Source organism: Strix uralensis, chromosome Z (genome assembly GCF_047716275.1).
Source record: "Strix uralensis isolate ZFMK-TIS-50842 chromosome Z, bStrUra1, whole genome shotgun sequence".
NCBI lineage: Eukaryota > Metazoa > Chordata > Aves > Strigiformes > Strigidae > Strix > Strix uralensis.
Genome location: NC_134012.1, coordinates 79,910,724 through 79,932,152, shown reverse-complemented (window position 1 = coordinate 79,932,152; position 21,429 = coordinate 79,910,724). Strand labels below are relative to the sequence as shown.

Below are 21,429 nucleotides of genomic sequence, written 5' to 3'. Positions count from 1 at the left end.
TTACAGTAACCTGTCAACACAGCTGTGCTGGGAGGTGACTGTACGCATGCAGATGGCAAGAACTCACAGGCAACACACTGGGAAAGAATTTCACAGAATCACAGAATCATCAAGGCTGGAAAAGACCTTGAAGATCATCTAGTCCAACCATTAACCTAACACTGACAGTTCCCAACTACACCATATCCCTAAGCACTATGTCAAACCGACTCTTAAACACCTCCAGGGATGGGGACTCCACCACCTCCCTGGGCAGCCCATTCCAACGCCTAACAACCCGTTCTGTAAAGAAATGCTTCCTAATATCTAGTCTAAACCTTCCCTGGCGCAACTTGAGGTCATTCCCTCTTGTCCTATCACTTGTTACTTGGTTAAAGAGACTCATCCCCAGCTCTCTGCAACCTCCTCTCAGGTAGTTGTAGAGGGTGATGAGGTCTCCCCTCAGCCTCCTCTTCTCCAGACTAAACAACCCCAGTTCCCTCAGCCGCTCCTCGTACGACCTGTGCTCCAGACCCTTCACCAGCTTCGTTGCCCTTCTCTGGACACGCTCGAGTAATTCAATGTCCTTTTTGTAGTGAGGGGCCCAAAACTGAACACAGTAATCGAGGTGCGGCCTCACCAGTGCCGAGTACAGGGGTAAGATCACTTCCCTGTCCCTGCTGGCCACACTATTGCTGATACAAGCCAGGATACCATTGGCCTTGGCCACCTGGGCACACTGCTGGCTCATGTTCAGCTGGCTGTCAATCAACACCCCCAGGTCCCTCTCTGACTGGCAGCTCTCCAGCCACTCCTCCCCAAGCCTGTAGCGCTGCTGGGGGTTGTTGTGGCCCAAGTGCAGCACCCGGCATTTGGCCTTAGTGAAACTCCTACAGTTGGCCTTAGCCCATCGCTCCAGCCTGTCCAGGTCTCTCTGCAGAGCCTCCCTACCCTCGAGCAGATCAACACTCCCACCCAACTTGGTGTCATCTGCAAACTTACTGAGGGTGCATTTGATCCCCTCGTCTAGATCATCAATAAAGATGTTAAACAGGAGTGGCCCCAAAACCGAGCCCTGGGGGACACCACTTGTGACCGGTCGCCAACTGGATTTAACTCCGTTCACCACAACTCTCTGGGCCCGGCCATCCAGCCAGTTTTTTACCCAGCAAAGCGTGTGCCCATCCAAGCCACGAGCAGCCAGTTTCGCCAGGACAACATCGTGTGAAACTGTGTCAAAGGCCTTACTAAAGTCAAGGTAGACAACATCCACAGCCTTTCCCTCATCCAATAAGCAGGTTGCCCTGTCATAGAAGGAGATCAGGTTTGTCAAGCAGGACCTGCCTTTCATAAACCCATGCTGACTGGGCCTGATCATCTGGTTGTCCCGCATGTGTTGTATGATGGTACTCAGGATGAGCTGCTCCATCAGCTTCCCGGGCACCGAAGTCAAGCTGACAGGCCTGTAATTTCCCGGATCATCCTTCCGACCCTTCTTATATATGGGTGTCACATTGGCCAATTTCCAATCTGTCTGGACCTCCCCGGTCAGCCAGGACTGCTGGTAAACGATGGAAAGCAGCTTGGCGAGCACCCCAGCCAGCTCCTTCAGCACCCCCGGGTGTATCCCATCTGGTCCCATAGACTTGTGTATATCAATGTGATGCAGTAGGTCACTGACTATCTCTTCCTGGAATGAGCGGGGGTTGTTCTCCCAGTCTCTGTCTTCTGGCTGAGGAGGCTGGATTCCCTCAATATGACTAGTCTTGTTATTAAAGACTGAGGCATAGAAGGCATTAAGCACCTCAGCCTTTTCCTCATCACTTGTTACCATGTTTCCTCCTGCATCTAGCAGGGGATAGAAGCTCTCCCTGGTCTTTCTTTTGTTGCTGACATACTTATAGAAACATTTCTTGTTGTCCTTGATTGCTGAAGCCAGATTAATTTCTAGCTGGGCTTCAGACCTCCTGATTTTCACCCTGCATAGCCTCACAGCACCTTTGTAATCATTGTGAGTGGCTAGCCCCTTCTTCCAAAAGCTGTAAACTCTCCTTTTCTCCCTGAGATGCAGCCAAAGCTCCCTGTTTAGCCAGGGTGGTCTTCTCTGCCACCGGCTTCTCTTACAGCACCTGGGGACAGCCTTCTCCTGAGCCATTAAGACTTTCTTCTTAAAGAGTGTCCAGCCTTCCCGGACCCCTATACCCTTCAGTACCGTCTCCCAAGGGATCCTGTCAAGCAGGTGCCCAAACAAGACAAAGTCAGCCCTTTGGAAGTCCAGGATGGCAGTTCTGCTGCCCCCTCTCCTGGCCTCTCTAAGAATAGAGAACTCTATTATTTCATGATCTCTGTGCCCTAGTTGGCCTTCAACCGCCACATCATCCAGCAGTCCTTCTCTGTTCACAAAGAGGAGATCCAGCAGGGCACCTTCTCTGGTTGGTTCACTCACCAGCTGCGTCAGGAAGTTATCTGCCACACATTCCAGGAATCTCCAGGACTGGTCCAGCTCTGCTGTGTTGTATTTCCAGCAGATGTCTGGGAAGTTAAAGTCTCCCACAAGAACAAGGGCAAGCGATCATGAGATTTCTCCTAAATGACTATAGAATATTTCATCCACCTCTCTGTCCTGGGAGGGTGGCCTATAGTAGACTCCCACTACAACATCTGCCCTGTTGGCCTTCCCCCTGATTCTAACACAAAAACACTCCACCCTGTCTTCACTACACTTGTACTCAAAGCAATCATAACAGTCCCTAACATACAGCACCACCCCACCTCTCCTTCCTTGTCTATCCCTCCTAAAGAGCTTGTAGCCATCAACAGGCACACTCCAGTCATGGGAGACATCCCACCATGTTTCTGTAATAGCTACTACATCATAATTTTCCTGTTTCATCACGGCTTCAAGCTCCTCCTGTTTGTTACCCATGCTGTGTGCATTGGTATACATGCACTTCAGATGGGCTGGTGTTTTGCCCCCTTCCCCCTTCAAATCTAGTTTAAAGCTCTGTCAATGAGCCCAGCTAACTCCTGCCCCAAGATCCTCTTCTGCCTCTGGGACAGGTGCATCCCATCTAATGCCAAAAGGTCTGGTGTCCTGTATACTAACCCATGACTGAAAAATCCAAAGCCCTGATGGTAACACCAGTCTTGGAGCCACAAATTCATCTGTTGAGTTCTCCGGTATTCTACTTCATCCATCCCCGCAACTAAAGGATGGAGGAGAACACAATTTGTGCCCCCGACCCCTTAATCAGTTTCCCCAAGGACCTGAAATCTCTCTTCATTAATTTAGGCCTTCTCCTGGTAATACCGTTGCTACCTACCTGAAAAACCAAGAGAGGGTAGTAGTCCTTGGGTCTCACTAGAGCAGGTAGTTTTGCCGTGAGGTCCTTGACACGGGCCCCAAGGAGGCAGTAGACTTCCCTATGAAACGGCTCCAGTCTGCATATGGGGCCTTCGGCACCCCTGAGAATGGAGTCACCCACTACAATGACTCTTCTGGGGTTCTTTTTAGAACTGGTTTTAATACCTGGTCTAGAACAACCCGGCCTTGGTGGACCTTGGTCTTCCTCCTTGTTTGAGTTGCAATCCATTTAAATTTAAAAGGTTTGACACTGCAAACGTTACCAAAGGAAATAAAAAAAAAAAAAAAAAGTTTAATAACCAGTGAAAACTTCCAGTGAAATAAACTTTGCCTTTATCTACTCAGTTTTCACACTGTTCTATGACTCGGGGGAAAAAAAAAAAAAAAGGAAAAAGGTACACTAATGCACATGCAGAGTAAAGCTATGGGATTGGCAGGAACTCCTCCCAAATATAGGTTTGAAAACTCCTTGTCTTGACATCCGTTATGTTAGCATTTAAGAATTTCAGCTGGAAATTAGGACACTTAGGTGTCTGTCAAGTAAGAGATACCAGCTCCTACTCAGAGGTTACATAGCACAGTGTCACAGAAGGTGCTCCCTCAGAAAAAAACACAGGCTGACATGTGGCTTTCAGATTGTGAAGTAACAACAAACCAAAATTAAGCATAAAAGCTTCCTGCTTGGGTAGTGAATGCCAAGTTTTTATAGAAAAGACATTTTCATTTCAAACACAAAGATGGGAATTGTGAAATGGATATGTCCTAAGGGCCAAAATGAATTGTTTGGCTTTTCCTACCAGAGAAAATATATCAGGTTGGGAACTTATTTGCTTTTTAAAATACATATTATGATTATGGATAAGAGCTTGGCACAATTACCTTGGAAATATTTAGGTCCAAAAAGTATTTACTTGTATTTTTTTTTTTTAAAAAAAAGACTTATTTTGTGACACATATTTTTATTTACTGAAAATGCTTTGCTTTTCATTTAGTGTTTCATGCAGTTCCCAACCAGTGGCTAACTACAGATATTTCCAAGATGCTCTGCATAAAGTTCTAATGCTTTTTCAGCAAAAGATGGGCACAAGTACAAGCACTGGGAAAAGTAATCACATTGAAAAGAAATTAAATACAGGAGACCTGGGACTAGCAGTGGAACCACAAAACATTACAAGCATGTAATACATCTAGAAACCCATTCTTCTGTTTTATTTAAATGTTATTTTACAAAGATTTTTTCTTCCATGGAATACCTTCAGTTTGAAGACAGCAAATGAAGGTACCTTCGGTCTGAAGACAGCAAATGAAGCAAATGAAGCTCAGCACTGAGAGAGAAAAAGGTGTAATCATTAAACTAATAGTTTCATAGTAGAAATGGTTATTTCAGTACTGAGGAGCATTACTACTGAGGAAACCAACAGAACTTCAATGATGAAATACCTCAGCAACTAAAATTCCTGAACTTTAATGAAGTTTTATTAACTCATATTTAGTATTAATTACAAGTACACTCAATTTGCTCTTAGAAAGTTGGAACACTGTTCTGAAAAAAAATTCTCTAAGCTAAATCCAACTTCCTAGCATAATCACATTGAAATTCCATAACAATGAGAGAAGATAATCATAAAAGAACAGTAGAGTCACTGTGCATAAAAGTTCTTGCAAAGATCCGCTTACCTACGCTACTGTTGTGGAAAGTATTCTGTAATCCTAATTGTACAGAAAGGATACTTTTCAAGAGAGATTCCTTAATTGTGCCGAGAGCTCTGCCTGCAGAAAGAGCATCAGTGCTTGAAAGGCTAGAATAAGCAAATATACAATATGATAGACAGCATCATCTCCCACATTATCATTCTCACAATTTTTGCCTCTAGGGAAGTGAGAAACACAGGATGTGTTTTCACACAGAAGGAATTGATTCCTACCAAAGCTGCAGAACTTCATTCCTATTACAATTTTTTTCATAACTACAAGCTTGTGCCAATAAAATTACACGTTAAATAGAACCAGTGTAAATATATTTGAAAGAAATGAATTTTAGTTTAATTTAAAACACGTATACAGTCACCACTACTACCAGCAGAAGACACTATGTTCAGACAGCAAGGCCTACTCTCTCCAGCCATCATGGGAAAAAACTTAGCAATTCATTTTCAGGCACATGTTATTTTCCTATTTACAGTTCAGAATGCTATCTGGATAAAGATAATAATCCCTGTGTTATCTGATATGATGGGTCTATTAGAAGAGTATGAATTTTAGAAGACATTTACAAAACAGCGACTATTCAATCAACTGGAAAAGGACACCTTTTTAAAAGCACATTTGAGAAAACAAAAACAAAATCACAGCTAATGATGTTGGCCTTTATGTTGTGATTTTTGTTTAAGACAATGTATATTTAATTTGTACTACCTGAGTTAATGAGGACTCAAATTTAATTTTCCTAAAGCAAAACTTACAAGGAAAGAGATACCACACACATTATCAAACCTTGTTCCTTTTTCCTTCTTTTTTGGATAAAACCCCACAACTTTTAACTTTTTATCTGAAACATGAACATTGCTGTGCTAAGCACAGACTGGAAAAAACAACAGAATTGTCTTTTTACCATTTAATATTTTTTCACACTGCTTTTGATAATATTTGTTTTAAGTGTATATGTTTTATGTGGAAAATGATCCCTTTCTATGCTCTGTTTTCAACTTATATATCAGTGAAAAATTTGCAAATAGGAGTGATGGAAAAATCATTTCAAAGTTGCCTATGCTGCAGTTATCACTATGGGTTAACTATGCAACAGTGGAAACGGGAATGTCCAAGGAATTGTAATATCATTCTATGATTCTGATGTAAATAAACTCAAATTTTACAGCTTTTTCATAACAGGGTCTCATGTTGGCACATTTGTTTTTCAACTATATCTTACAGTACTTTTAGCACTGATATTGCAAGCTGTTTTCCATAGGAACTGATGGAAGACTTCATAAGACACAATATTTCAGATAAATAAGAGCAGATTACTACCCCTATTTAAGAAAGAAACAAAGAGATCCAGTCAACAGTCAAACATCAAGCAATGTATCTGAGAAGTGGAAAAGGGCAAGGGTAGAAAACCACACTCTGCTAGACAAGTTAGCTTACTCTTTCAAGAAACACTGCAAATAAAGTTATATCTACAAAATCTTCAACTAATTTATACTGAATTTTATACATGCAACAGATGTGAGGCAAAGCATAGCAACCACAGAAAAGCACCATGATACAAGACAGCTCAAAGGCCACTTAACAGAAAGTTTAAAATACAAAACCAAAAAGAGTTCGTGAGCTACTGCTAAGTTTCAGCAATTAAATATAATGAAGAGAATGGAAATTTCAGTGATAGAAGTTATCAATATGACCTAATTTTTCACTTTTTTTTCTTTTTTTTTTGGTCATCTGCTAAGCAAACAAATCAAAATCTTTCTTCAAAGCCCTTTAAATCACAGGCTAAATCAATTTACTGCCTGAAAATAGGTACTTGGGTAAAATGGATTAGTAGTTACCTGTTATTTACCAGCAATTTCTTTCCTCAGATTTCCTATGTGCTTTATTGTAATCAGGTATTCATTTAAGAATGAGATTTTATTTACTCAAATCAAATTTTAACTTTGTTTTTAGCATACTGAAAGTGGCAACCTGCTCAACATTACATACTGTCAGCTAAGAGTGAACCCTTCTGAGCAGAAACTGAAAAGCATGTTTTGAGGAAGCTTTCTCAATGCTCAGGTTTATAAACAATTGGGCTAACCAGAGTCTTCAGGACACATCAGCAAATTGATCACTCCCTCCAAAACAAGCCTAAAAGTAACTCTTAATACTACTGAGGTGGAAAATATTCACATATATTTGTAAAGTACTGTAATTAGAAATATTTGGTCCCTTACCCAAAACAGTTAAAAAAAATTTCCATAATCATCTCCTTCAATGATATTTGCAAAGGCAGTTACATGCAACAGTTTTTAAATTAAGTTCAAAGGAATTAAATTGAAAGAAAGAAAGAAAGAAAGAAAGAAAGAAAGAAAGAAAGAAAGAAAGAAAGAAAGAAAGAAAGAAAGAAAGAAAGAAAGAAAGAAAGAAAGAAAGAAAGAAAGAAAGAAAGTAAAAAAGCGAGCAGTATCTAAATACATTAAACCAAACTGAAGCCAGAGAATAGTAACATAGCCAAGGTAAACTTCCAACATGTTGGATAATACAACTTGGATTCTGCATGCAAAGAAAGCTTATCTACATCTTTTCCAAAACAGATTCCAACTGAGTTCTGATTCCTTTTTGATGTTTGCAAATGAAGATGCATGCTTAGATGACTATCCAAATTAAAGAGATTAAATTAAACACATGTACAGCATTAGGAAGTGTAAAAATGAATCCCAAGGGCTTTGAAGGTACATTTCAAACAAATAGTTCTTGAGGCAACAATTTGTATACTTCTACTCATAAAAAATTATCTAACTTGCTTTCCTTAGTGGAGGAAATCTTTAGACCTGGAACTGACTTAGAGAAAGTAAAAAGTGAAAAGGAAAACATAAAAAATAATGCTTGTATTTAATATTTCACTGTATAACCTAGAGCTAAACTATTTCCCAGGACTATATTTTAGTTCTTATGTTTTATTCTTTCCAACAGGAGTACTCTTTCAGCTGCATTTGTTCAAATTGACCATCTGCTCTTAAGAATCAAAAAGGAACAAAATTAATAGTGGCTTTGTATGATCATCACACTCCAGTGGAAGCCAACCACTACTCTGTCATGGATCAGCACTTGCTAGATATAAAATCAACAGCTATTACTTGAAGAGGTTTTCTGTTTATGTAGCGGGGAAAAAAAGGGGCTTGGTGACACATGACAGACTTTGCTAAATATTTTTTTGACAATAGTAGCTATAAGTCAATAAAGATGTGGTAGAGCCACTCTTAAACCGTGAAAGGAAGGTAAAGGAATAGCATACAGCAGTCCTTGACTGCTCTGGGTGCTTTCATTCATACTAAGCTATTCTGGACGTAAAAGGGAAGCTAGCCAGCTACATACATTTATGAATATTACACGGATCAATAAAAAGCAGTAGACCATCATTTTATCAGATTTAAACTATACAAGCAAAATGTGATTGTGATATTACAGGGCAATTTATCAAAATATTTGAACAGTCAAAAAGGTCATTCACTTGGAAAGGGTTGGTATTGAAGCCCTAGCGAGGACTGTATGAATCACAGCAAATTAGATAAAATGAACATATACCCTATTGGGTTTGCTTTGTGCAAATGAAACAATTTATTGCTTAGTTCACCCAGCCACTGCTGCTCAGAGAGAAATTCAACCAAGAGTCAGGTGTTGGTTTCTAGTTGTAGCTCCTCAGTACATCAAAATCAATGCTTGCTCCCATGTGCATTTATGTTACCTCAGTGCCCAGTACTTCATACATGGTGTTCCTGCATAATGAGGGGAGCTGTGGAACCCTGAGCACTTATTTTAAGCTAGTCCTTGTATTTCAGTTTCAAAGCAGAAAGATATACTACTCCATCTACTTCTTTCCACTAATATTAGGCAAACAAAGTAACAATGAAGCAAATACCATAAAAGAATGCAATCTGAAGGCAAATATAACAAACTATCACTTAGTAGTTAACAGAAGATTTAATAGCTTTATCATAAAAATATAATTGTTCATTTCTTCATTTTTTTCTCTTTCAGAAGGGTAAAGATGATTACATTGTACTACTCACTAACTTCCCTTGTAAGTAAAAGATTCATTTCAGAAAATTCTAATTTTGCCTTGCCTATTAGGCTATTATTTCCTTCGGAAACAAGGCCAGATGGGATGAAATGAAAAAAAAAAATCCAATTATCTTCCTTTATGATAGCAGTCACATAAAAAACAATTGCATTTTCTCCCTTATTCTGTTCTGTTGCTTTCTTCAAGGAACACGAAGAAAGAACATTATCTATGTTGGAAAACGACAGTGTACCAAAAAGCCAAAATGGTCAACAGTAAGATGTCACTTCATAGAAAAATTGCAGGGATGCCACTTTATTTCTTGTGTTACATCTTAATTAATAAAATGACCAAAGGAAAGTTGTGAAAGAATGCCAGGAATTGATAAAGGAACTGGTAAAGCTGACAGTAACCCTGAAGAAGCAACACTGTGGCTAAAACAAGAAAATACTGAGATAAGCGTGAGGGATAAACCATAAAACCATCAAGCAGGGAAATATCAAGATAAGTGCACAGGAACAAAAGCTGCTAATTGAACCAAGGAGAGAACTACTTGAACTATGAGTGAGCTTTCCTCATTAACATAGTAAAAACACACCTTCAAGTAGGAAAAAGCCCTCTACCAAGAAAAGCCACTTCCTCACTGAACATGCACAGTTAAAAAAAGAGGACACTGTGACTTTAAACCGAGACAAGGCATGTTCTTTAACAATGATGAACAAAGTGATAAGGAACTAACCAATGGTCATTACAGTAAATGTGTATTTGTGTAGTTTGAAGTGTATAAATATGTCGCTTGTCTGTGTGTGGAGTGCTAGCTTTGTGGAATTATCACTTAGCACCCAACTCTGCACAGATACGGATTAAACTAATATCTCAACTCTGTATTTTTTGGCTCATTGCATACAAGGCAAAAGAACCCAAATTTTGAGACAACGTTTGCAGATTACCTTTTTGGGACCTTACAGGTAGCAAACATTCTCGATGGGTCATGTCCTCATCTCTTCACTACTAATCTCTCCCTTCCCAAAGTAATGCTTCATGGGTTTTGTGTATCAGTCAATACAAAACTATAGGCAAAAAGATGCATGTGATTCCTTTCCTCCTCAAAACATCGTGCTTGTTCTATCTTACAACAGCTGCTACTAGTTGTCTAGTAACTGCTATCCCTCTGAACATTTCCAAAAAAATTCTTTGATGTTTTGATAATGATGGCATCAAGTAGAAACAAAACAGTTAAATTCTCTCAAAATGAAAGAGAGCATACCAGCACTGTAAAATAACTGGCACTTTCAACTAATACCCAGTAAAGACAAAAAAATGTTTTTGGCAGAAAGCACTGATCATTTTGCTAAACTTCCAAACAAAGGAATATTATCTTAATACAATCCTTAAAGCATTTAAAATTGCATAATGATAATGTCAAGAGAAAGACTTAAACTGTTCTATTCAAAGAGCAGAAAGGCTGTTTTAATTAAAAGGTACATAGAGTGAATTCATGAATTATCATTTGATAGCTTCAACATACCTTTCTCAGAAATAAAATCCAGTTCAACTAAAATTACTGCCTTGACACACATACTGACAGGTACAAGTCTGAGCAAAGGTTTGAGCTAGCTGCTGTGAATTATGATTGGTTTTGCCACCCAGCATGTTCATCCAGGGACCAGTCTACCTTCAGCCCTGCAAAATCAGGTTCTCAATATTAAAGCACATTGGGTTTTTCTAACCTAAAAAAGGATGCTACCATGATTCAACTATCTGTAATGTGATTCACAAATAAATAAGAAAGAAGATGTATTTGTACACTTCTAGATCGGTTCTCACACAGGCTTACATTATCTCTGGACTTCATGATGCCAGTCAGCCATGCACAATCCAGTTTATAAATATTCTAGAAGGGCACATCATGAGGAAGCTTATGGCCACTGAAATTGATTTGTATCAAGTATTTGCTCAGATTACCTTCTGAAGATATGGATTATCTCATTTACTCTTAGAAACTGTAGTACACAATCAGAATCTCAAGGCTTAACCAGCACTTGTTCATTGCATCAATTTTCTCTAGAGTCAATTTTGGGAATCCTGTGTTGGCAAACTACTAAAACAAAATGAACAAGAATCAACTGCATTCATGTCAAAACATTATTCCTTAAGCTAAGACAGTCTCCTCTCTTTGCATCTATTCAAGTTAGATTAGTTTTACACTATTTCTTCTTAGTATTAATTTTCAAACAGATAGGAAAGAAAAAGAACAAATTTACCAGGTAGGTAAGCAGAGGGATTCCTCATTTTTTCATAAAATCTGTTCACAGAAGCCAACACAGATATAGTAAATATGTCCAACAAAGGCAGACAGACAGCTTGTAGGAGGAAGGCTGCAGAAAAGCAAGCAATCACTATCAGATACGCCCTCATGAGTTAGGATGTAAGCACTCCTGTAGCACACATATCCCAGGAAGATAAACCAAGAGTCATTATTGCCAGTTAACAGTGAGGAGATGAGGCACAGCAGCAATTTTTCACGTGTCCATATTTGTGATGAATTATGAAGTTGCACAGGCTAAGATGCCTTGACTGTCCCCACCAACACCCACATGGGTTCAGGTACAGTCACGGTCACTGATTAACTCAGCTCTGTCTCAGCCCTTAAGGTCTTCACCAGCCTTTCATTCACCACAGACAGATCCGGTTACCAACAATAATAAAAATGATGCATAAAAACCACATTCAAAATGGAAGAGTAAAACATTCCTGGTAATTACAACCCAGTGATAGCTACAGCAGAAAACTGACAAACCAACATGCAAAATCATTAGGGTGCTGCGAAAAAAATCTTGCTCACTCTAGATGCTCATTCTTGCTTCTCTGAGCTTGTATTAAACCCAAATACGCTTATTTTGGATTAATTTATACAGTCTGCTGGTTTAGATTAACACAGATCTACTAAGGACTTTGGTAAGATGACTCTACCATCACTAGACTGATACAGATATATTTTCTTTCTCCATATCCTTCTGACTTTAGCAAATTCAAATCAGTTTCATCATAGACAGGTTTATTTTTCCTATGCCGCTACTCAAAAATAATAAATTGTATTTTACCACATCCATGAATGTCAGCCTGCACAGTGCCATCAAAAAAATCAACCATGAACACACATGTCGAACTTTCCTTTTCTCAAAGAGATTAATTTGTGCTTCCTGTAGAAATGTAATGACTTATTTTAAGGAAACACAAGGTCCAAAGACATGTCTTGCTACTGCAGTGAATGCCAGAAAGCACTTCATCTATGTGTATAGAAGTTCCTGGTTCAGTACAGTGCTTCTGTCCACATACCCGACTATAAGTGAAAATGTAAAACTGGACTATTTCATACTAAATTGTAGCTAAGTATGTTTAGAAACTCATTCTTTTTTGGCATAACTGGGAAAAGAGATCCCACAGAAAGACTCTATCATGTATTTCAGACTATTGTCGAATCATCAGAATCAGATGAGCCTCCACATCACTTTGTGTTGCAGTTAGAAGCCAGTCAAAATCTGCACACTCGTGCTCACTCTCTCTCTAAATATAGGACACTTCTCTGAGAAATGCAAAAAGCAGTGCTGGTCAATTCCTTTACTCCTTAGAAACTCTGAAGCAAATGATGGTATTACATGGTTCAGTCTAACAGGTTCATAATTTCTTCTGTTAACCTTATGTTTGAAATGGGAAAACTGTTAAGTGACTACAGTGCCCCATGCATGACAGCAAAGCTTTCAGTAAAGCCTGATTCTATTTTCTGCTCTTTTTCCTTGACAAGGCACAGTCTAAAATTAGAGAGAAAGAAAAAAAAAAAAGTGGTTCATAGATAACCCACATGTGAGATGATCATTGTAAACTTTTCCAGGTGCTTAAAAGAAAATGGAGACCTACAACAGCACACCTATCAAAAGCGCCATCGTATTCCACTGAAATCTATCATAGTCTTATCTGGTTGGAGATCTTCCTACTCCCAATCAGGAGTCAATGTACTGCCATTTTTATATAACTTCTTAAAAGACTGCTATGGATTACCACCCTCAAATGCATCTCTCTGCACTATACAAGACCTAGAAAGAACAGCTGATCTATCTTAATGTGGCTTATCATGGACAACTGACTCTTCCTGTCAAACCTGACCACACATGGCCATTATAATGACGCAGGCTGGAAGAAAATCCACTTGATATGGCCTCACTGGACCTTCAGCAGGACCAGCTGAGCTTACCCCCACAGGTCACGCTCTGATCACAGAATCATTCAGGTTGGAAAAGACCCTTGGGATCATCCAGTCCAACCATCAGCCCTACTCTTTTTCCCTACACCATATCCCCCCAACATCTCATCTAAATGACCCTTAAACACATCCAGGCATGTGTCCTTTAATGTCCTTTCAGGTAGTTGTAGAGAGTGATGAGGTTTCCCCTTAGCCTTCTCCTCCTCAAACTAAACAGTCCTAGATCCTTCAATTGCTCCTCATAGGATTTATTCTCCAGGCCCTTCACCAGCTTCATCGCCCTCCTCTGCACTCGCTCCAGCACCTCGATGTCTCTCTCATATTGAGGTGCCCAAAACTGGACACAATACTCAAGGTATGGCCTCACCAATGCAGAGTACAGGGGTAAGATCACCTCCCTACTTCTGCTCATCACACTATTGCTGATACAAGCCAGGATGCCGTTGGCTTTCTTGGCCACCTGGGCACACTGCTGGCTCATGTTCAGCTGCTTGTCAATTAGAATCCCCAGATCCTTCTCTTCCAGACAGCTCCAGCCACACCTCCCCAACTCTGTAGCCATGCATGGGGTTGTTGTGGCCCAAGGGCAGGACCTGGCACTTGGCCTTGTTGAAGCTTATCCCGTTAATGTTGGCCCACCGATCCAATCTGTCCAAGTCTCTCTGTAGAGCCTCCCTATCCTCATGCAGATCGACACTCCCGCTTAACTTGGTGTCATCTGCAAATTTACTGATGATACACTCTATGTCCTTATCAAGATCATCAATAAAGATGTTAAACAGAAATGGTCCCCACACGAGCCCTGAGGAACACCACTTGTGACCGGCCGCCAGCTGGATTTAGCTCCATTGACCACCACTCTCTGGGACCGTCCATCCAGCCAGTGCTTGACCCAGCAGACCGTTTGCTCATCCAGGCCATGGGCAGCCAGTTTTTCTACGAGAATTCTATGGGGAACTGTGTCAAATGCTTTTCGAAAATCCAAGTAGACAATATCCACAGCCTTTCCCTCGTCCAATAGTCGGGTCATCTTGTCATAGAAGGAGTTCAGGTTTGTCAGGCAGGACCTGCCTTTCCTAAACCCGTGCTGACTACGCCTGATCCCCTGGTTGTCCATTATATGACTTGTAATGGCACTCGAGATGACCTGCTCCATGACCTTCCCTGGCACTGAGGTCAGACTGACAGGTCTATAGTTTCCTGGATCCTCCTTTCTGCCTCTCTTGTAGATGGGTGTCACATTTGCCACCCTCCAGTCCAATGGGACCTCCCCAGTTAGCCATGACTTCAGGTAAATCACGGAAAGTGGCTTGGCGAGCACATCTGCCAACTCTTTCAGCACCCTTGGGTGTAACCCATCCGGTCCCACAGACTTGTGTGCATCCAAGTGGTGTAGCAGGTCTCTGACCACTTCTTCTTTAATTGTGCTGAGCTCATTCTGCTTCCCCTCCCCATCTCCCAGCTCATGAGGCTGGGTGTCCAGGGAACAGCCAGTTCCACTGCTAAAGACTGAGGCAAAGTAGGCGTTGAGCACCTCAGCCTTTTCCTCATCCTTTCTTACTCTGTTTCCCTCTGCATCCAATAAAGCAGGGAGATTTTCCCTAATCCTCCTTTTGCTGTTAATGAATTTATAGAAACATTTTTTATTATCCTTAACAGCTGTAGCCAGGTTGAGCTCTAGCTGTGCTTTGGCTCTCCTAATGTTCTCCCTGCATAGCTTCACTACATCTTTATAGTCTTCATGAGAGACCTGGCCCCTCTTCCAAAGGTCATAGATTCTCCTTTTGTTCTTGAGATCCAGCCAAAGGTCCCTGTTTAGCCAGGCCGGTCTCCTTCCCCGCCTGCTTGTTTTTCAGCACACGGGAACAGCCTGCTCCTGTGCCTTTAAGACTTCTCTCTTGAAGTATGTTCAGCCTTCCTGGACTCCCATATCCTTCAGGGCAGCCTCCCAAGGGATTTTGTCAATCAGTCTTTTGAACAGGTCAAAGTTTGCCCTCCAGAAGTCCAAGGTGGCAGTTTTACTAACCCCTCTCTTCGTTTCCCCAAGGATGGAAAACTCATTCATCTCATGATCACTGCACCCTAGACGACCTCCAACCTTTACTTCCCCCACAAGCTCTTCCCTGTTCACAAGAAGCAGGTCCAGGAGGGCACCTCCCCTGGTCAGCTCACTCACCAGCTGTGTGAGGAAGTCATCCTTCACACATTCCAGGAACCTCCTGGATTGTTCCCCCTCTGCTGTGTTGTGATCCCAGCAGATATCTGGGAGGTTAAAATCCCCCACAAGAACAACAGCAAGTGACCGCAAGGTTTCTCCCAACTGTTCACAGAAACCTTCATCCACCTCACTGCTTTGGTTGGGAGGTCTATAGCAGACTCCCACAGCAAGATCTGCTTTATTGGCCCTTAACCTAATCCAAACACTCTCAACCCCGATATCACTATACTTGATTTCTGAGCTGTCATAACTTTCTCTAACATACAGGGCCACTCCACCGCCTCTCCTTCCCTGTCTATCCCTCCTCATGAGCCATTGATGCTTATGTGTGTCCATAATCAGCATTATCTTCCCCATGCTTAGATGTTTTACATTGAAGTTTTATTCACAATCATAATTTTTTATTTATAAATTATTATGTCCTCTAATAAGCTACCAGGAAAAGAATATGTTAGTCCTTTTTGCCATTAAATTTACTGTATTTTGGTTTTGTTAAAGAAATGTCCACTTCTGCCAACAACAAATCCCTTTTAATTAAGAGTTTATAATGAGGTCTTTATTTAGGCACCCATAATGCATGCAGTGGGGTCCGTTCTGCAAAAGGTCTCAGCACTGTGGAACAATCTGAGCTCTGCCCGAAGTCTGCAGCCACTGTCAAAAAGAAAACCCTGATGCATTTGACAGGGGTGGGAGGGGGAGGGCAGTAGAAAGCAAAGTGAAAAAACGAAAAGCAAGCACGGAACAGATATTCAAGGGTAACTATGAAAATCAATGTTTTTTTTAAAAATAAGAAAACTAGCCCTTTCCCAGTGTAAATCTTGACTCAACAAGAGTCAAGATTTCAAAATATATTATATCCCCCTTTATAAGCACACCACTGCCATGCATGTGCACGGACACAGTGAAGAAAAAAATCACTTATTTGCTTCAACTTGGAAAACAGATGGCTAGAGGGATATAACAGCTCTGTAAAACCAGAAGAGGCATGGAGGTGAATGAATAGGCATTGAGAGTCTGCTGTCTCTTTCAAAACAAATATTAAGAGGTTTTAAATAAAAGGAATAGGCCAATCAAAACCAAAAGGATGTGGTTTTTGACACAGAACACAGGTAAGCTGATCATCTGCTGCCCCAAAATGCTGTGGATGGCAGGAGGATGCTAGATAAATTCATGGAAGAGGAATCCACTGAGAGTTGCTGAAAACTCAGAACCCCCACGTGGCTCAGAAAGCTCCTGAGACAGAAGTATTTGGAAGCTGGGAGCACATGCTAGGGAAAGGAGAGAAGTTGTGTTTATGCCACTCCTGCCTCATTCCTTGGAGATCTGTTTTTTGATGACAAAACATTGCTGGATGGATAGTAATCCAGAATAATCACCCTTTTTCCTATCATGTAAAAGACTAAAGGAACTGCTAAATTTGCCAGACAGGAAAATGTTTTTATTTTTCATTGAACAGAACTACATGCTTCAAATTATACTTTCTGAAGTATATTTACAATATCTGGATGTACATGGTTACATCCATATTCAAGAAAATATTTTAATTACTACCATAAACAAGTTACCCTTCTTACAGAATTACATATACTGGTAATGTCCCACAGAGGTCAGAACAAAGTTTTAGTTTGTTGATTGCAACAGGTAGTTTCAGAAAAGGCTTGGTATTCCTCCAAGACCCATAAGTACTGCCACTGATGAGTGCTTTAGAAAGGTCTCATCTTTGAAAGTATACTGTTTCTTCAACATGTGTCCAGTCTTTTTGTACGAGTGATTAATATTGTACCACCTGAGGTTTTCTATGATGGTTCTGCACTACAACAAAGCAAATAAAGTACTTTTTAAAGAAGAAGCTGACTACGGTGCAACAAGAACCAGTGGATGAACACAGTAGTCAAACTTACTTTTGCCCGGTAAAGTTATAACAGCTGCTTAAACTTTTAATCTGTGACTCAAACATCGTAAGGGACAGGTTTGCACTCAGAACAAACCAACAGCTTCATTTGACTTCATTGCTAATGGGGACATGGGATTTCACTTTAATTTCTCCACCAAACATAAGTTTCAAGCTAGCCAAAAGCTTTCCTTTGAGATAGCTATGAAAAATGGTTTCATCTAAATAAATCAAAGGTTGGAGAAATCCAACTCCAGAATCAAGCCTCTCTGGACTGGTCATCTATGGGCTCTCCCCACCATGACTCAACAACTCATGTTGACCAAGCTGTCCACAGGAATGCAGCCAGGAGTTACCTAAGGACAACATCATCAGTTAAAAATTTCATCTTATCTCTGATATGAAGGTATGCAAACTCAGTTTCTAGATACAGCAGCTCCTTATGATTTGCCTACTTGGTTCTGTCTTTCCACTTACTTTCCTCTATCTTTTACTAAAAACACACCAAGAATCTTCCATTTCTTGTACAAAAAACTATAAAATTATGCTTGACCCCAGACTGTGATATTTGTATTTTCTCCTTTATGTTCAAACAGCCAACCTGCCCAACAAAACAATTCTTTCAGTTGTGCACAACATACAATAACCATAGCTATCCACTGCTGCATATAGGTAGAGAGGGTGTGTTTTACAATTATTTCAGTAAGAAAAAATACAGAGTGATAAGTTTTTTTTGTTTGTGGGTTTTTTCTGTTAGACCTATGTTCTTGATAACAAGCTGAACTGTTCTCACCAGTTTTCCTGGTAAAAACAGTAAATTAATGTAGAGAAATATCTGCAGTGTTTTCAGTTAAGGCAAAACAACATTGCACAGTATGTGATATCCCAAAAGGAAACAGAAGAGAAAGTGTGAAAACAGTATACATTATAACATTTAAATTGCATAAAGGTAGAGCATATACTGAAGAAAAGTAAATTGGAATAAAAGCTACTTCACAATCTTTCAAGAAATCAGCATCACAGATAGAACATTGCACTAGGGGAGTTTTTAACAGTTTTTATTTCTTATAAATATTCACTGCAAAATCCCAAATCTAACAGACATCCGGTTAGACTGTTGCATGAGTCAACCATAGATTTCTACACAGGTAATAGGAAAAGGCAACAGCAAACCAGACATAGGGCACTGGGGGTGAGTCAGTGTTTTGGGTTTTCATTTTTCAATCAGTTTCATGTTAAAATAATTTTGTAATTCAACACTGAGAGCAGCCTGTTTAAACTTAGTTTCTGGTCTAGAACTTCGCTCAGTCTTCCTAAAAACTTACTGTTTGAAGCCTAGTCGGTTATTTGGTCAGGTGCATTATGCAAGCAGCTGTATCCTGCCCCGCCTGCAGCAGAGATGAAGGCAGAGAGCGTGGCAAGGGAGCGTTCGCACAAGCACACGGTAGCGCTGGCTCACCGACCCACCGCGCTACAGACACAGACTTCTCTTCGGGCACTGGTTATAGCGAGGGAAGCTGTTCCCACGCCGGGAACTTTGACGCCCGAGAGCTTCTGCTTGGGCACAAACAGCTGCCACAGAAAAAACAAAGCTCTCCCAGGCTGAGGCTGCTTCACCTTAGTTTAAGATTTTGTATCAGGTGGTTTCAAGTGTCTTGTTTTCTTTCAGCCACTGCTGCGGGCTGTTCCCCCCCCACCCCCAGCCACTATCAGAGCAGCAGCAACTCTATCGTAGGTGTGTTTGGCGTCTGTGCGGAGCTGCAACAGCTAGAAAGGCTCAACGCTGTAAACTTCATCCGCACCGGAGCTCACACCCGCGCCTCCGCCAAGCCGAATCACCACCAGGGAAACAGCACTCGCTGGAAAAGTCAAGCGGCGGGTGTAGGAGATGGTGCCTCAGAGGAGACGCTCCGCACGGGCGGGTGCGGGCAGGGCCGGGCAGGCAGGTACCGCCTCTCCCCGTTCTCACCGGGGGCCGGCGGCGGAGGGGCCGGTGCCACCAGCCCCCGCGCTCCCCCGCACACGGGACAGGCTGCGCGCCGACCCCCTCGCCACGCCCCACTCCGTGACGGCCGTGACGCCGTGGCCTCCTCGCGGTGCCTGGGCGCGTTTGGGTTTGACTCGGTTTCTCTCCAAAGAATACGCAGCAACCGGCAGGCAGGCAGGGGGCGGGCCGGCAGGAGCAGCCCCCGGCACAGCGGGCCGTGACCCCCGGCCGCTCCTCCCCAGCCCCGCCACACGCGGGGCGGCGCCGGCCCTCCGAGACAGCAGCGCCCCGCCGGGACTAGGTGCCGGCCCGCCCCGGCGGCAGCTCGGCGGCAGCCCGCGACTCACCCAGCAGCAGCAGCTTCAGCTCCCGGCGGGCGTCCCGCTTGTCCCGGCGCAGCTGCCGCTCGATCTCCGCGCTGATGCGCTGCGACTCCTCCTCGGCGGAGAGGCAGCACCCGGCCATGGCCGCCGGCGCCCCCGGCTCCCGCCGCCGGAGGGGAGCCGTCCCCAGTCTCGCCCCGCCGCGGCAAGGGGCTGCCGCCTCCCCTCCCGCCGCCGGGAGGGCCGCGGGCCCGCGGCAGGGGCAGGCAGGTGCCGCCTCCTCCCCGCCGGTGAGTGACTGCGGGCGCAGCCGGGCTCCGGCTCGGGCGGGGAGGGAGAGACCCCCCCTCCCGCCGGGGCGGGGGCCGAGGGGCGGGGAGGGACGCCCGGATGGCTGCGAAGCGCCGAGGGAAGCAAAGGCAGGCAGCTGCTTAAAAACAAAACAAAACACCCTCATGCACACACAAAAGCTCCCCAGATAACTGAAAAAAAAAAAAAAAAAAAAAAAAAAGCCAAACCCAGAACCGCACACACCCGCTGCCGAAGGTTAGGAGGGCGGTGGGGAAGGGGAGACTAGCTGTCATCACGGAGCTCCGGCGCCGCGGGGGGGCGGGCTGTCTGCCTGCCTGCCTGCCTGCCTGCCTGCCGGCGGGGGGGGCTGCCAGAGGGCGGGCAGCGCGCGGTCGCCCCTCTGTCACCTCCCTCTGAGGCCGGCGGAGGGCAGAGGGGCGACCCGGCAGGTTACTATTATAAAATCCCGTATCTGGGGCTTTTTTCCCCTTTTCCCACCAGACACCTTCGCCGCTCCACAGCGATGGAAGCTGTGGAACGGAGGGGTTCGTGCCTGCCTTTGGTGTCGGCTGGTTGTCATTTTGGAGTCTTTTGGGAATCAGCTGTTTTTCACTCCTAGCTTGCATAGCTGGATCTAGCATTTAACTTACTGGCTTGTATTTTGTAAGAAATACAGTCTTGGAAAATCTTCCACATCTAAGTCATGCCTTGCAGTACTGAAACTAGTGTTCTCCAGAGCAGCTATAAAGCATTATTAACACAAGGCTGCTCCAGCTGCTCTGTCGGTGTCCTGGGAGCCTACTATATCTCATGGTGAAGTAACAGTTGCTTTGCTTCTGCCTGCTACAAGTAATTCAAGGTCTGTGGTAGTACAGTAGCATTTAGCAGCATTGTTACAAAATGCTGCAATCGATGGCTACAAGCTCTTCAGGAGGGGTAGACAGGGAAGGAGAGGTGGTACAGTGGCCCTGTATGGTAGAGAATGCTATGAGAGCTCAGAAATCAAAGCCACCGGCATCCTGGCTTGTATCAGCAATAGTGTGACCAGCAGAAGTAGGGAGGTGATAGTCCCCCTGTACTCTGCACTGGTGAGGCCACACCTTGAGTATTGTGTCCAGTTTTGGGCACCTCAATACGAGAGAGATATCAAGGTGCTGGTGACGTGCGGAGTCACGACTTTACAACCAGTAAGGTTATAAAGAAGGTATGTTTATTCAACGCTGGGTGCACGGGGGATCGCTCCTCCACAAACGTGCACATTTTGGAGCAAAAAGCAGCTCCTTTCTGTAGCGTAAGTGTTTACATATTCATGATAATCCCGAGAATAGGGAGAGAGATTACAATTAGTTTTGAGAAATCATTA

General features: G+C 42.8%; 1 pseudogene; it reads right to left on the bottom strand.

The window, feature by feature from the left end:
• LOC141938098 (guanine nucleotide-binding protein subunit alpha-14-like) overlaps positions 1-20,695 on the bottom strand; it is a 93,301-nt pseudogene extending 72,606 nt beyond the window's left edge.
• Positions 20,696-21,429: the final 734 nt, after the last annotated feature.